Below are 13,166 nucleotides of genomic sequence, written 5' to 3'. Positions count from 1 at the left end.
AATCAGCACATAATCCCTGGGAAGGAGGAGCTCGTACTGGGTTCTAATTTTGTTTTCTGTCCTGTTGTTTGTATCTGGATACTTGGAGACACAGAGAAATGACAGTTAGAGCATCGCCAGCTCTGTAATGTGACGTCTTTCCAAGTGAAGTAGAATATGTGGGCATGGGATCATTTCAGGAGGGATGCAAGCATATCGTTTAGGGATTTTATTTGATTGCTCGAATGTTGGCGTGACACAGAGAACATGAGTCTCTGGAGAACCAGAGATTCATACTTAACCCTCTATTTGCCTCCACCCACACCTCTCTCACAAAGGAGAGACTGTAAGAAAATGTGCACCGGTATTGCCATTTGTACAATTCCTCACGTCTCACCCTCTCTATGAGCGTTTTTCACTCCTCCTCCTATAATGTGACAATTCAGAGCAGCTATAAACACTTTTGCCTCATGACGTGGTTGGATGTGCACTTCAAAAATCCATGATATTGCTCGGCTAGATAATAAGTGTGTTTTATATAATGGAAGATAGTCACTGCAACATTTTAAACATAACTACTAATGGAAGGGGTTAGCTGGTTGCCCTAAATTGTATTTTATTGGATAAAATCTATGTACACATCCCCAAATGTAGGATTAGTCATCAAAAATAATCCAACAAACACAGGAGGAGGAGATCGGTATTTAGTTTTGTAAGTAACATTATGTTTGTGATGTGGTTTTGTAACGTTTGTAATATGATTTCTGTACTTACAGTATGTTACGTTGTTTCCGTACATAATTTACTTAGTTTACCTACTTATTTTAAGCCCAACCATGACGTTCTTCCTAAACCTAAGTGAGTGTTTTTTTTGCCTAAACCAAAGTGCAGACGTTACCATAGTTGACGTACAAATGACAAGCGAAAAGGCTAAAATGTGTCCTCATGACACGCGGAATAAGCTTGTCGTGTCATGTCATTCATATGTCATCCCATGAGATTGGGTTGTTAAATGTAATAATGACCCATGCACACTCATCAGCCAGTGCTAATTGACATCCAACCACACGACAGTAGAATAAAATAATGGACTCCAAATGACACTTCACACAAGTAAAGCCACTTAGAGCATATTGTATTTTGCCCCCCTCTTTCAATGAACAACTTTGAAACTAAGCCAAGGAATTCCCTAACTGGAGCCAAAGTGGCCCGCATGTTTTCACTGGCAACAATGACAAATACATCACGGCAACAGACATCACAGAACTATTATTATACCAAATATTTGTCATTGTTTACAACACAAACACAACCAAAATGATGATGTCCTTGTAGATCTTCGCATTTCAGTGTTTCACTTTCAGTTTGTCATTAACCTTGAATGGTTTGTTGGCCGGCTTTAGTAAACATCATCTCATCAAGCTGTTATCTGTGTAAATTATTTGACTTGGAGGTAGCTAATAACTGTAGATGCAAGTTCAAAAAGAAACATATTTGCTTTCATATTTTTATACCATTATTATGGATTGGAGTCCAAGGCTCCTAAATTGGTCATAAGATGCATGTACTTTGTTATTTTCCCCTGATAATCACAGAGGCATTCAGCTGCCCCATGGGTGCTCGTACTGTGTGTTTCTGAGGTCAGCTAACCCCTGCTGAGAGAGCTGGAGTGGATGGGAGGAGGAGTAGAGCTAGAGGAAATAACACAGCAGCGGGGTATCTCATGCCAATCAACATACAGCAAAGTGAGAAACATTAGCCAAAAGACTGATGCTTACAGACTTCCCTAGACTGTGTGGGTTGATGTTTTTACCCTTGAGAGGATAGAGTGGTTAATGTGCCTACTATAGCTTGAATCATGTTGTCTCAGTGGGGTTACGCTTTGGTTCCTTGGATATTTTATGCCATAAGTTTAGCCTCTTGTGTTCTGAGGCAGTTTAATTCCCATTACTGCTTTGTTTGACTCCTTTTTATATTTGTCAGGATTAAATCTATAAGCGAATGAGCATCTTATTTTCCGTCTGTATTGTCGCCGTCATTGTGGCATTTAGCTCGGCTGCCACATGACTTGACATTAAGGGTCAAGTTTCAGAGTACTCCCACTCTGCGTCGGCCCGAAGAGAGAGGAGGCGACTCACCACAAGGCAACTCCTAATGAAATCCCTTCCTGGGAGCTTTGTAAATATTTTCATCCTCTCCCTAGGCCTGCTGATAGACTAATTCCACTCACTTTACTAATTAATCGCTGAGGAGTGGAGAGAGACTGAGACGGGAGGAACTGGATAAGTGGTCACAAAGGCTGCTGTCGGAAACTGTCCACATCAACACCCTGTATGCAACCCTATACTGTCCCCATATCACATAAACACACGTGCACAGGCAGCTAAAAATAGACTTTTATATGGATTCAACAGTACTGGTGACAATAAGGCTTTTGTTTTGTAAATACGATGCAGAAATTTCTTCTTGATCTGAAATAATTACTCAATTAATGCATTAATAAACAGGAAATTAATTAGAAATGATTGTGATAATCGATTCAAATTTTTAAAGGTGCAGTGTGTAGGATCTGGCGGAATCTAGCGGTGAGGTTGCAGATTGCAACCAACTAACTCCCGTATGCCAAGCGTGTAGGAGAACTACGGTGGCCGATGCAAAAACATGAAAACACAAATGGCCCTCTCGAGAGCCAGGGTTGTTTTTTTTCCGTTCTGGAATGTAGATATGAACGGCTCATTCTAAGGTAAAGAAAACACAACGATTCTTATTTTCTTGTGATTATACACTAAAGAAAAACATACTTATTAACATTAACATTAACATTATTAACAAATTCCATTTCTGCTAATAGATCCCCCTAAATGTTACACACTGTTATCTGTTTAAGTATTTTTTTCAAGTTAAAATACCAGACATGACCTAGTTCCAACTTCCCAATTGTGAGGATTTGCTGATTTTTGTTATGTGATAGTAAACTGAATGTATATGGGATTTGGACAGTTGGTTGGATAAGCAGCCTGGTCCAACACCTTGAGTGTCAAATAACGACGCTATTGGTGTCTTGATACGGACGCATAAGGCGCGGAGCAAACAAACACAAGACGTTTACTTGTGTCCCCTGTGAAACCAAAAAGTTGAGTTATTTTTACCGACGATGTGACGCTATGCCACTGAGTCACCAAACATTACGTCCATACCTTACATTACAAGCGTACTTATTTTAAGCCAAACCATGATGATTTTTTTTCTAACCCTACCAAAATAGCTTTGTTGCCTAAACCTGCCACATTTCACGTTAACCACGTGTTCCAACATTAACTGCGAGAGTTTCACAAGTGCAAACCTTCTGCGTCGAGATACGACGCAAAAGGCTTCTGCCCAAGTGGCAAAATGTGACGAGCAGGGATGAGATGACCTTAAGACAAGACATAACTTTGGGGTTTAAATATAATTGTGTTGCCAATTTTTCCTGATATTTCATAGAACAACCGATTAATAAAAAAAATAACGATAGATTCATTGATAAATGAAAATTAAATGTTGGTTGCAGCTTTAATTCCACCTTTCGGAACTCGTGCTATGTATGCCAGTTGCTTCAGCTGATTAAAGTAATGTGTTTATCAGATATTAATGGATTACATATTCATTGAGTTAAACAATGATCAAACTGAAAACACCTCTATATATGGCTTAATCCTTGTAGTGAATTCAAATTTGCTGTAATGGTCGGAATCTGAAACATTCATCTCGACACTTTTGCACTATGCAAGCAACATGTGTGATTAAAGTAAAACTTGGATGGGCAATATGGATAAAATCTCTTATTACAGTATAGAAAACTTCATATCACAACGTCAATATACGTATATTGTGATTGAGAGTGAGGTGTCATACATACATTTCCTGGAAATTCAACTGCACATTTTTTAAATATCATAACCTGAAAGGAATGTATGTTTTTTAGTTAATCCAGTAAATTTAATACCTGGAAAGTCAATATGATCCCCACATTAACACATAAAAAACCTGTACATCCAATATATCTATAAAGCAGTCCTGCTCATGAATAGTGTATATATATGCATATCTCTCATCCCGTGTCTGTTTCAAACCCAATCACATTATTGTATGTCTTGCAGTGACTATTTATTAAAGACATGCTGCTTTGAGATTGAAAATATCTTTTTAGTTTCTTTCCCAAACAGTCATTTAGAATAGTTAATTGTCTCAATAGCCACAATTATCACAGCAATACACTGCTGATAGCCAGACATAGGGGAAATACTACTCTCTATTATAAGACGGTGCTGTTTTCTTTAATAAAGATGAATCTGTGGAAGGGGATGTGGCAGAGCTAAGAGAAACATTACAAAACTGCACCCTGAAACACTGTATATCCAGATTTTTATTGCATAAGATGTAATCTAATTGAAATAATACTGACTTTGTTACTGATATACTTGGACTTCTGTCTGCACAGCGTATGAATACACACACTAGCACAAGTAATCCATCTTTGACTGGTGAAATGCGCAAGTAATCCTGAGGAAATTGTTGAATCTGCATTTCTTCCAAACTTTTGCAGACTTAACTTCTTCTGTCATCCCGGTTATTTGAAAAGCATTACTTACTGATGGCAGTAATACTGATAGATGATGTTGAGTTGTCAGTTACTTGGGGTAAGCCAAACCACAGATGGATACCATGTGGGTCTTCATTATATCTGAAGGAAACTGCTCATCTTACTTTCCAACTCACAGGAAAGCATATAAATAGCAACAACATTAAAGGGACATTCCGCGTGTCACGAGGACGCATGTTAGCCTTTTCGCATGTAATTTGTGTGCCACACAACAAAACTACGGTAGCGTCCGCAGTTAAGTTTGGGCAACAAAAGCACTTAGTTAGGTTTGGGAAAAAACATCATGGTTGGGCTTAAAATAAGAATGTAAACTAAGATAATATGTATGGAAACAACGTAACATAAGTACCAAAACACGTGACAAATGTCACTAAAAAACATGTGACAAACGTCACTAACGTAACTTACAAAACAATATACACGCATATACATTTACATTGGACTCAATACAGACTACATGGCATACAAATGACACGTGAAAAGCAGGAAAGGCGTTCGTATTGTACGCTAAATGCCTTCTGCATTATCGTGGCATTCAGACACCTTTTCGTGCATCGTTTCCAGCCTCCTTTATATTCATATAGTATCAAATATGCAGTCTATCAATCTTCATCTGAAACGATTTAGCTCAGGAACAGTATCTGTATTTCATATTTTAAGACTATGTAAAGGTGTGAGTGAGGGTCGCACCTTTGGAGTGTAAAACGCCAAATGTGATGGTAATGTGACACACAAGCACGTCCTAAACAGACGTCACAGTTAGGGGGTTCTCAGAAAACTGTCCATCATGTTTATTTAATCACTCCTGATGGGCTTTGGGTGATGCAGGCAGATATTGGTCTCAGAGCTAGCGCAGTGAAAATCAGGTTAGCTCTTACACTGAATGTGGAGGAGGCCTGCAAATCTGGCCCCTGTTCCATTTCCCCTGGCTGCATTACCCACTTCTAACAAAGTTACAGCACACTTCTCATTTTTCATTGGATTAAAAGGGCCATATAGATTTGGACATGAGACACCGTGGTACATCAATCCCCAAGTGCATCTGCCCTACTGTTCAGATCGTCGCACACGCACACACCATTCTCCTTCACACGCTTCCTCGCTCGTATCAGGGTTTAGTTTTGTCGCTGCTCATTAGCCTTTTGCCTCCGTCGCCTGCGTAATTACATCACAAAAAGGACAACAGCGCTAATAATGATCATTTACAATGAGTCAGACCCATTAAAGCTATAACAAGGCAGAGAATAGAACATAAGGTCGGTGATAACTGCGCACATTAACAATGTTAAGATATTGTTTTTGTCTGGGGTTTGTCTGGGTATTGTGGAAGAAAGCATGCTGATTAAACATTGACTGAACACAACAGAATGAGAATGTGCATGGTTTTTCCAGTATAATATGTTATTCATTTCTGTAGTCCCCGCTCTAGGTACTGGTAGAAAGCCAATATTTTTTTAATGGGCATGGATTTACATCCAGTTCCAACCAGTAATTGTATACTTCCCAAAGGTCTGGTTTCATATTTTCGCCCAAGGCGTTTCAGTCAAGTTTTCCAGAATTTTATTCAGCCATTTTACACCATTATATAATTCTTTGTAGGACAACGCTACTCATTGTCCTTATTCATGATCTGCTTTTTTAAGAAGCAAGCTGTTGGACTCAGTGGGCAACCTCTGGGTTTGAAAAGTGAAGCCGATGCATTATTTCTAATAGCCAGCAGGGGGCGACTCCTCTGGTTGCAAAAAGAAGTCTGATTGTATAGAAGTCTATGAGAAAATGACCCTACTTCACACTTGATTTATTACCTCAGTAAACATTGTAAACATGAGTTTATGGTCTCAATCGCTAGTTTCAAGTCTTCTTCAATACAGCATGATGTTCATTTAGTAAATAATGGTCCCATTTAGAGTAAAATAGACCATAAAGCAGGGTATGCTTTAGGGCGTGGCTACCTTGTGATTGACAGGTTGCTACCACGGCGATGTGCGGTCTGGGAGTTGTCCGTGTTTTTGTCTTACAACATTAACCCTTTCACAGTGTGTTTTCAGTTCATGAAAGTTAATTGTAAAATTTTGATTGCCTAAAAATGTTTTATTTAGCATTTGGTTGTACTTAGCTCCACAGATGTCACTTTTGGTTGCAAAAAAAAAAGATGGAGGAGGCCAAAATGCCGAACTCGAAGCTTCAAAACAAAATCCACAGACCACTGAGTGACATTATGATGGCTACATCCACTCATATACAGTCTATGGTTGGACTGAAACAAGAGTTCATCAGTTCAATAAATATGTGTGAGATAAAATAGGGCTATCAGACTCCATTAACGTCACATTCACATTTTACAGAACAGCAAAACTCAATGGATTGTCTTCATTCAGACAAACCTAAAACACATTCTGTTTTTCTTCCTCTCTTGGGTCATTTCCTTTACTGTACATCTGTTTCATGTTATGTAAAGCATATGCTACACTCCCCAGGGCAATGTACTTTGAGGGAACCCTCAATAACTCTGTTCCAGTGACATTTGAGGGACATCTTCCCATATTCCTCTCAGCAACTGACCTTTAGGTTTTGTTATCATGATCTTAGTCGAGGACATATGTTAACTATTCAGGAGAAACTGTTGTTGGGCTTCCCGGCCACTGGTTCGCAAGGTTCAGCCTGTTTGAAAGAGCCAGTTTCCCATGTAGGTTGTGCAACACAATTTGCACAAATGAAACGTGGGACTCTGGAGATGTACTTCTCATGCTTCCAACAGGCTGCATGACGAACTGTAGATTGCAGAAAAGAAGAAGAAATTCAAGATGATGACTCATTTACAAGATCCCAGCCAGTCTGCATTGGTCTGTAAAAATGAGGAAGGTCACCACGGAGTGTAAAACAACAATCGATCTGAGTGTAACCTCAACTAGAGACAAGTCTGATTTGCGAAAGTTAGTTGGTTGCTTTAAATATGTGTGATCCTGAGGCTTTTGAGACGGTCAGAGTTTCTGACTCATGTATGTTCAAGGCTTGAATTAACTCAGGGGAATGCAGGAATTGAGGAAGGAAGGGATAAAGGATCCAAGGACGGAAGGAATAAAGCATTTAAGGAGGGAAGAAAGGAATGAAGAAATTAAGGTAGGAATCGAGGAATGAAGAAAGGGAGGGAAAAATTAATTAATTAAGAAAGTAATTGAGGAATGAAGGAGTTAAGGAAGGAATGAAGGTATTAAGGAAGGAATTGAGGAAGAAAATTAAGAACGAAAGAATTAAGTAAGAAAGGAATCAACGAAAGAAGGAATTAAAGATGCTCTACGATATCTAGAGCATTTATATAGCATCATGCTATGTAAAGATATAGAGGAGTAATGTCTACCTGAGCAGAGAATTAAGTCGCTCTCCCTCTGTGTGTGTGTTGTACCCCGAGTTTTCGCTGTTAGCACCGTTAGCTGCGAACCACTGGCTCAAACGTCACCATGTTGAGAGCTGTGCGGAGACAATAGAAATGCTCTCAATCTTGCATTTAGCACCTTTAAGATGAAAATGAAGGTTGGAATGAATGAAGGGAGGAATTAAGGAATCAAGAAAGGAAGAAATCAAGGAAAGGAGGAATTAGGGAAATAAGGAATTAAAGAAGTGATTGAAAAAAATAAATTGCATGCAAGCCCGTCTCTCTTCATTATCCTCCTCTCCCTCTTTATTATTTGATTTAAAGGCCATTACATTGATATCATATTGTCAAAAAAGGGTGTCACACATGGTGACTAATGGGCTGTTTCAGTACGCGGAATTAGGTAGTCATACATTCTTGTGCTATTTTGGAGTTAGGTTTGGCTAAATGTTTAAAAGACGGTGTCAAACACTGTCAAACACTGTAATACCGCCCCTTTGCCATGATGTATACCATTTATATAGCAGCAGGCAGGCCATCTGCTCAGACCATGCACACAATAATAAAGAGGACCCTGCTTACGTCATCTAAAGGCCTTCAAAGTCAGGCACATGAAAGGGCCGTACTCCACTGGACCATTTTTCACCAGCTTTACATCCATTAAGCCCACTCATCTGGAGTCCACTGAAACACACACAGACAGAGGCGTCACCAGGCAGGTTGTTAACTGTGCTGAGGTCACTGCAGAGGATGTACACTCATCGCCACAAAAACAACTGTTCCTAGAGAGAGCAGGTTCTGTACTGTTTGATAGGCTGGTAGTAGGCCACTAGATCACTCCCAGTCACAGCTGGCACTCTATTGTACGTGTTTCCACTGATAAGATTTGTAATTTTCCATTCTCTGCACAATGTGCCCAGTTTTATGTGCGTATGTTTTGTATGTTTTCTGCGACTATGAGGAAATGTGTGACTTTTAGGGTCTTATATGTTTCCTTTTCATGTGTGGGGTATTTGAAACTTACAACTTACATAGCTTTATGAAATGTATTTCCAGTTTATGTACATGATGTTGGTGTATTAAAGTGATTACTTTTTGATTGTTCAACACAGTGATGTTTAACGGTGTAGTAAAATGAAGCGGTTCGACTTGAAGTCTTTCCCATGTCTCAACTCTGCCCCATGGTGGACGCATGAATTAACAGCCTCTCTTTGCTTACTTTGTCTGACTATTTTCTCCTCAATAACTCTTTTTAACTCAAGTTTAAAATCCTCCATCTCTGGTAGTCTTTTGTAGTTCTTATTTCTCTGGAAAATTTATAAAAATGTGTCTTTGACACGGTTGTTTTTCAGAGGTAAATTTAGTGTAATCATTGAGGCATTATTTTTCGTTAAAATATACAATACAGTAAAATAATAACTTTATCTTACTTAAAAAAAACATATAGCACTATTTAGCACTAATAATTGTAACCATGAAATTCGGAGTGGTTCTGTTTGGCTCAGTGTCTGAATTTAAGATGTGAATTGGGTGTCTGCCATCTTGTGGTTTCCAATCTGAATTACACAAAAAAAGATCCCTTCAGTGAAAGGTCATTTGATGACATGAAGAAACAGAATCTATTTCACTTCAGCTACAGTGTAGTTAGATTATTTTTTGTCCTGTTTAATGTTAATGCTACTTAAATTGTGCTTTGATTTGATGGTTTGTAGTTGTACAATAGGAAAGATGCATGCAAGGAAGGCCCCTGAATGTTGTGTAAGTGAGGTTATTGCCATTAGTAGTTAAGGCGCTCGCTGACCTTTTGTTATAGACATTATTTATGGTCTTATAACGGATATTATTGAGAACTGTGATACAGTTTCACAGCATTGAAACACAGGCTTCCATTTTATTTGTTATAGACTGAGAGTTTTTTTTCTCTCCCTCATGTTCTTCACATTGTGCTGAGTTTTTCTTTAACACAATAAAACTCCTTTCTACTTTCCTGCTTCATGAAATCTCTCCGCTACTGTGATTGTTGAAATTACAGTGACACTTAAATGACCTCCTCCTTTATGCGTTCAGTTTAAGGTGCTCAGCAATAAAATAGCAGCTAAATCACTGGGAGTGATAACTATTAAGTTTGACCACGCCACTGGAGTTCAATTGATGTGTTGTAGCATGCAGTTAGCGGCTGAATGTTTGCAAGTCCCATGGTGAGAAGTTAGGGATGCTAACTCTGCGCCTGCACACCAAGCACATCAACCAGCTAGCCTTGGGCAAAGGAAGCAAACATGCTGGAGTATTTGAGTCAGTTTGCATCCCTAATGTCGGAACAAAGCAGTAGCCCCGGCGGTAACACTCAACGCTTTACTTGTTTATTTATTTCTGTATTTTTGCCCCCTTCTAATCTCCTGTTCCCGAATTAATTGCTCAATTAGCATAGTAAATTAGCGAAACAATTATGATGCATGGAAAACTTCCAGCACACACCATCACAGCCAGTCTGGATACATTTAGTGAAGTGAGGAGAAAGAAAAAATAAAAGGGGAACGAAAGCAGGCAGGGTGGCTCAGAAAGCCGGAGAATTAGAGAGTTTGTAGTGAAATAAAACATTTTAACAAACAGTCCTGCCAAACGAAATGTGATACCCTCTCCTCAGTGTGAGATGTAATAAACATAGCAGAGCAAATTTATTAGCGATGTATAAAAGTAGCAATGAATTAATTCTGCTTGCTTCTAAGAAGGTTGCATGGAGTGCACAAAGAATTAAATGCTTTACTTCTTCTACCCCAACGCACACACACGCACACACACGCACACACACACACACACACACACACACACACACACACACACACACACACAGAAATGGTGGAGGTGTCAGAAGGATGAGACTCACAAAAAGGTTGAGAAAAGAAAGTGTTTCTCGTAAAGTTTTCTTTATCAGATTTTCTAGTTTCTGCTGAAAGCATGAAGTAGCAGATGCATTGTGAAAATTGGCCTTTTGGCATTCATGTATCCCATAACTTGATGACCGTGTGGCCACCCACTTTGTCTCTCCTTCTGCCAGCTGAGAGCAGGAAGCATGCTTCTCTATACGGTTGAATATTAAAACATAATAGTCCTCCTGACAGCTATAACAACATGTCCCTGTATGTTGTGACACAAACTAGACGGCCTCTCTAGCCAAAGAGATTGAGCTTACGGTAGTTAATCAACTACCTTGAAGAGGGTCAAGGATTTGGCCACTGGATAATCTCCACTCTTAGGTCTTGGGAACAGCATGGTCTCACTCCCAGGGTGTCAAATAGCGGCGCTTGGGCAGTGGCCCTTAGCGTGTTGATACCAACGCACAAGACACCATTTAGCGTCCGTACTAACTTCAATGTAAACCCATCCGTGTCATTAGACGCTCAGAGCAATGGACCTAGTATTAAGAGTGAGAAATTGCGCTAACGGCAGGTAGGAAGGGTGGTGGATGGGTCAAACAAACCAACGTATTCTCATACAACGGTTCGTATGATATCTAATGAAAAAGTTATTACTCCTTTTTTCTCGTTTGTTTTCCTACAAATGTCCAGCAACACGTGTCATTTTCGTAGGTAAAGCTACCAACAGTGTATGAGACCAGCCTGAACAAACATAGGTCTTTTACTCAAGGGGCCGCTGTTCGTGTCCCATTTGAAACCAACAGTTGAGTAATTTTTACTGACGACTTTATGTCACGTGACGCTATGTCATTGAGTCACACAACGTTACAACCGTACCCTAAATTACATTGCAAGCATAGTTATTTTATGCCAAACCATGATGTATTTCTAACCCTGACCAAATAGTTTTGTTACCTAAACCTAACCACCACCGTTTCACAACATTAACGCGAACCTTTTGCGTCAAGATACTACGCAAAAGGCTTCTGCCTACAGCGACAAAATATGATGAGTAAGGATGAGTTCATGTGGCTTGGAAGAATCACAGTGGTCTGTCTAGGATGGCACCTAACCTGGTACAGATGACTGCTTCCTGACCAGCAGCAGCTCAAGTTGTATACTAAGAGCAAGCATTTGTGGGATGATGAAGCAGCATGACAACGAGCACAGGACCCTCACTCTGCCTGTACTACCTGAGACGGCACTGGACCAGAACCTGCCTGCTGGGAAGCTGGTGGGAGGGAGTTATCTCCTAGAGATTGAATCCCCACCCAATCTAGTACGGCATGCTGACGGTGGTGATGAGCGAAGAAGCAAGAGTTTACTTCACTTCTCTAAGTCCTTCACAAAGTTGTATCAAGAATGGGAATCACACACTACAACTTGGTCCAGTTACTGTATACCAGTTTTGCTGGTGTAAAAGAGTTCATTCCATGACATTTTGGAAAGCCTGCTCGGGAGTTTATTTAGAGGGTTTCTACTTTTGCCCACTGAGCACTGAATTGCTATATGTTCCACCCCATTTGCTGTCTTTGGAGAAGATACAGTAACTTTTTTGTCCAGGTGACTGGTTTAGCACTGTCGACTCTCTGAGTAACTTCCCATTTTTCGATGATTCCTCATCTTTTTATGTGTTGTTTGCTTTCGGTCTAGACTCTGCTTGCATGTCCTTTTCCCACAGCATTTACTCTCTGAATGGCAGCCTGCCTGGGTGCAATTGTAAACGAGTTTGACTTTGCAGGAGCCTGCTGTTACTCCTGTTTCATTGCGTGCCATATTGTTTCAAAAAGTTGCAGGAGCTAGGTCGTTGCTATGGGAAAATCAGTGTGAGAGAATTAAGGAATATTCAGTTGTGATTATGTAGGCCTGTAGGGTATAGCGGGCTCCATCCTTCATATCCATCTATGTTTTAGGGATTACAACATTTGCATACAATTAGTCTGGAGGCATAGTGTATTCAATCCAGACAAAACAATATCGAGATGAATTTGTGTATCTGTGTTATGGGAGGACTGTATTTAAGGCATCTATCAAGCTGCAGCTCTCTGGTGTGTCCTTTGACCTCTGACCGGGACACACACAGTGCTCAACTATAGCCTACTTGGACTGTTCTCTTGGACACAGGAAGGACAGGCCTATGAACAGATATTGAGCTTTAATTCAATTAGAAATAAAGTAAAGTTTAATTACATTGTTTTTATGTTTTGCTCATAAAAAGTTAAGTCAAGTTTACCAACGGCCAGGCTAACTGTTTGCA

This window comes from Sebastes fasciatus, chromosome 21 (assembly GCF_043250625.1).
Source record: "Sebastes fasciatus isolate fSebFas1 chromosome 21, fSebFas1.pri, whole genome shotgun sequence".
Lineage (NCBI taxonomy): Eukaryota > Metazoa > Chordata > Actinopteri > Perciformes > Sebastidae > Sebastes > Sebastes fasciatus.
This window is presented reverse-complemented; position numbering follows the sequence as displayed.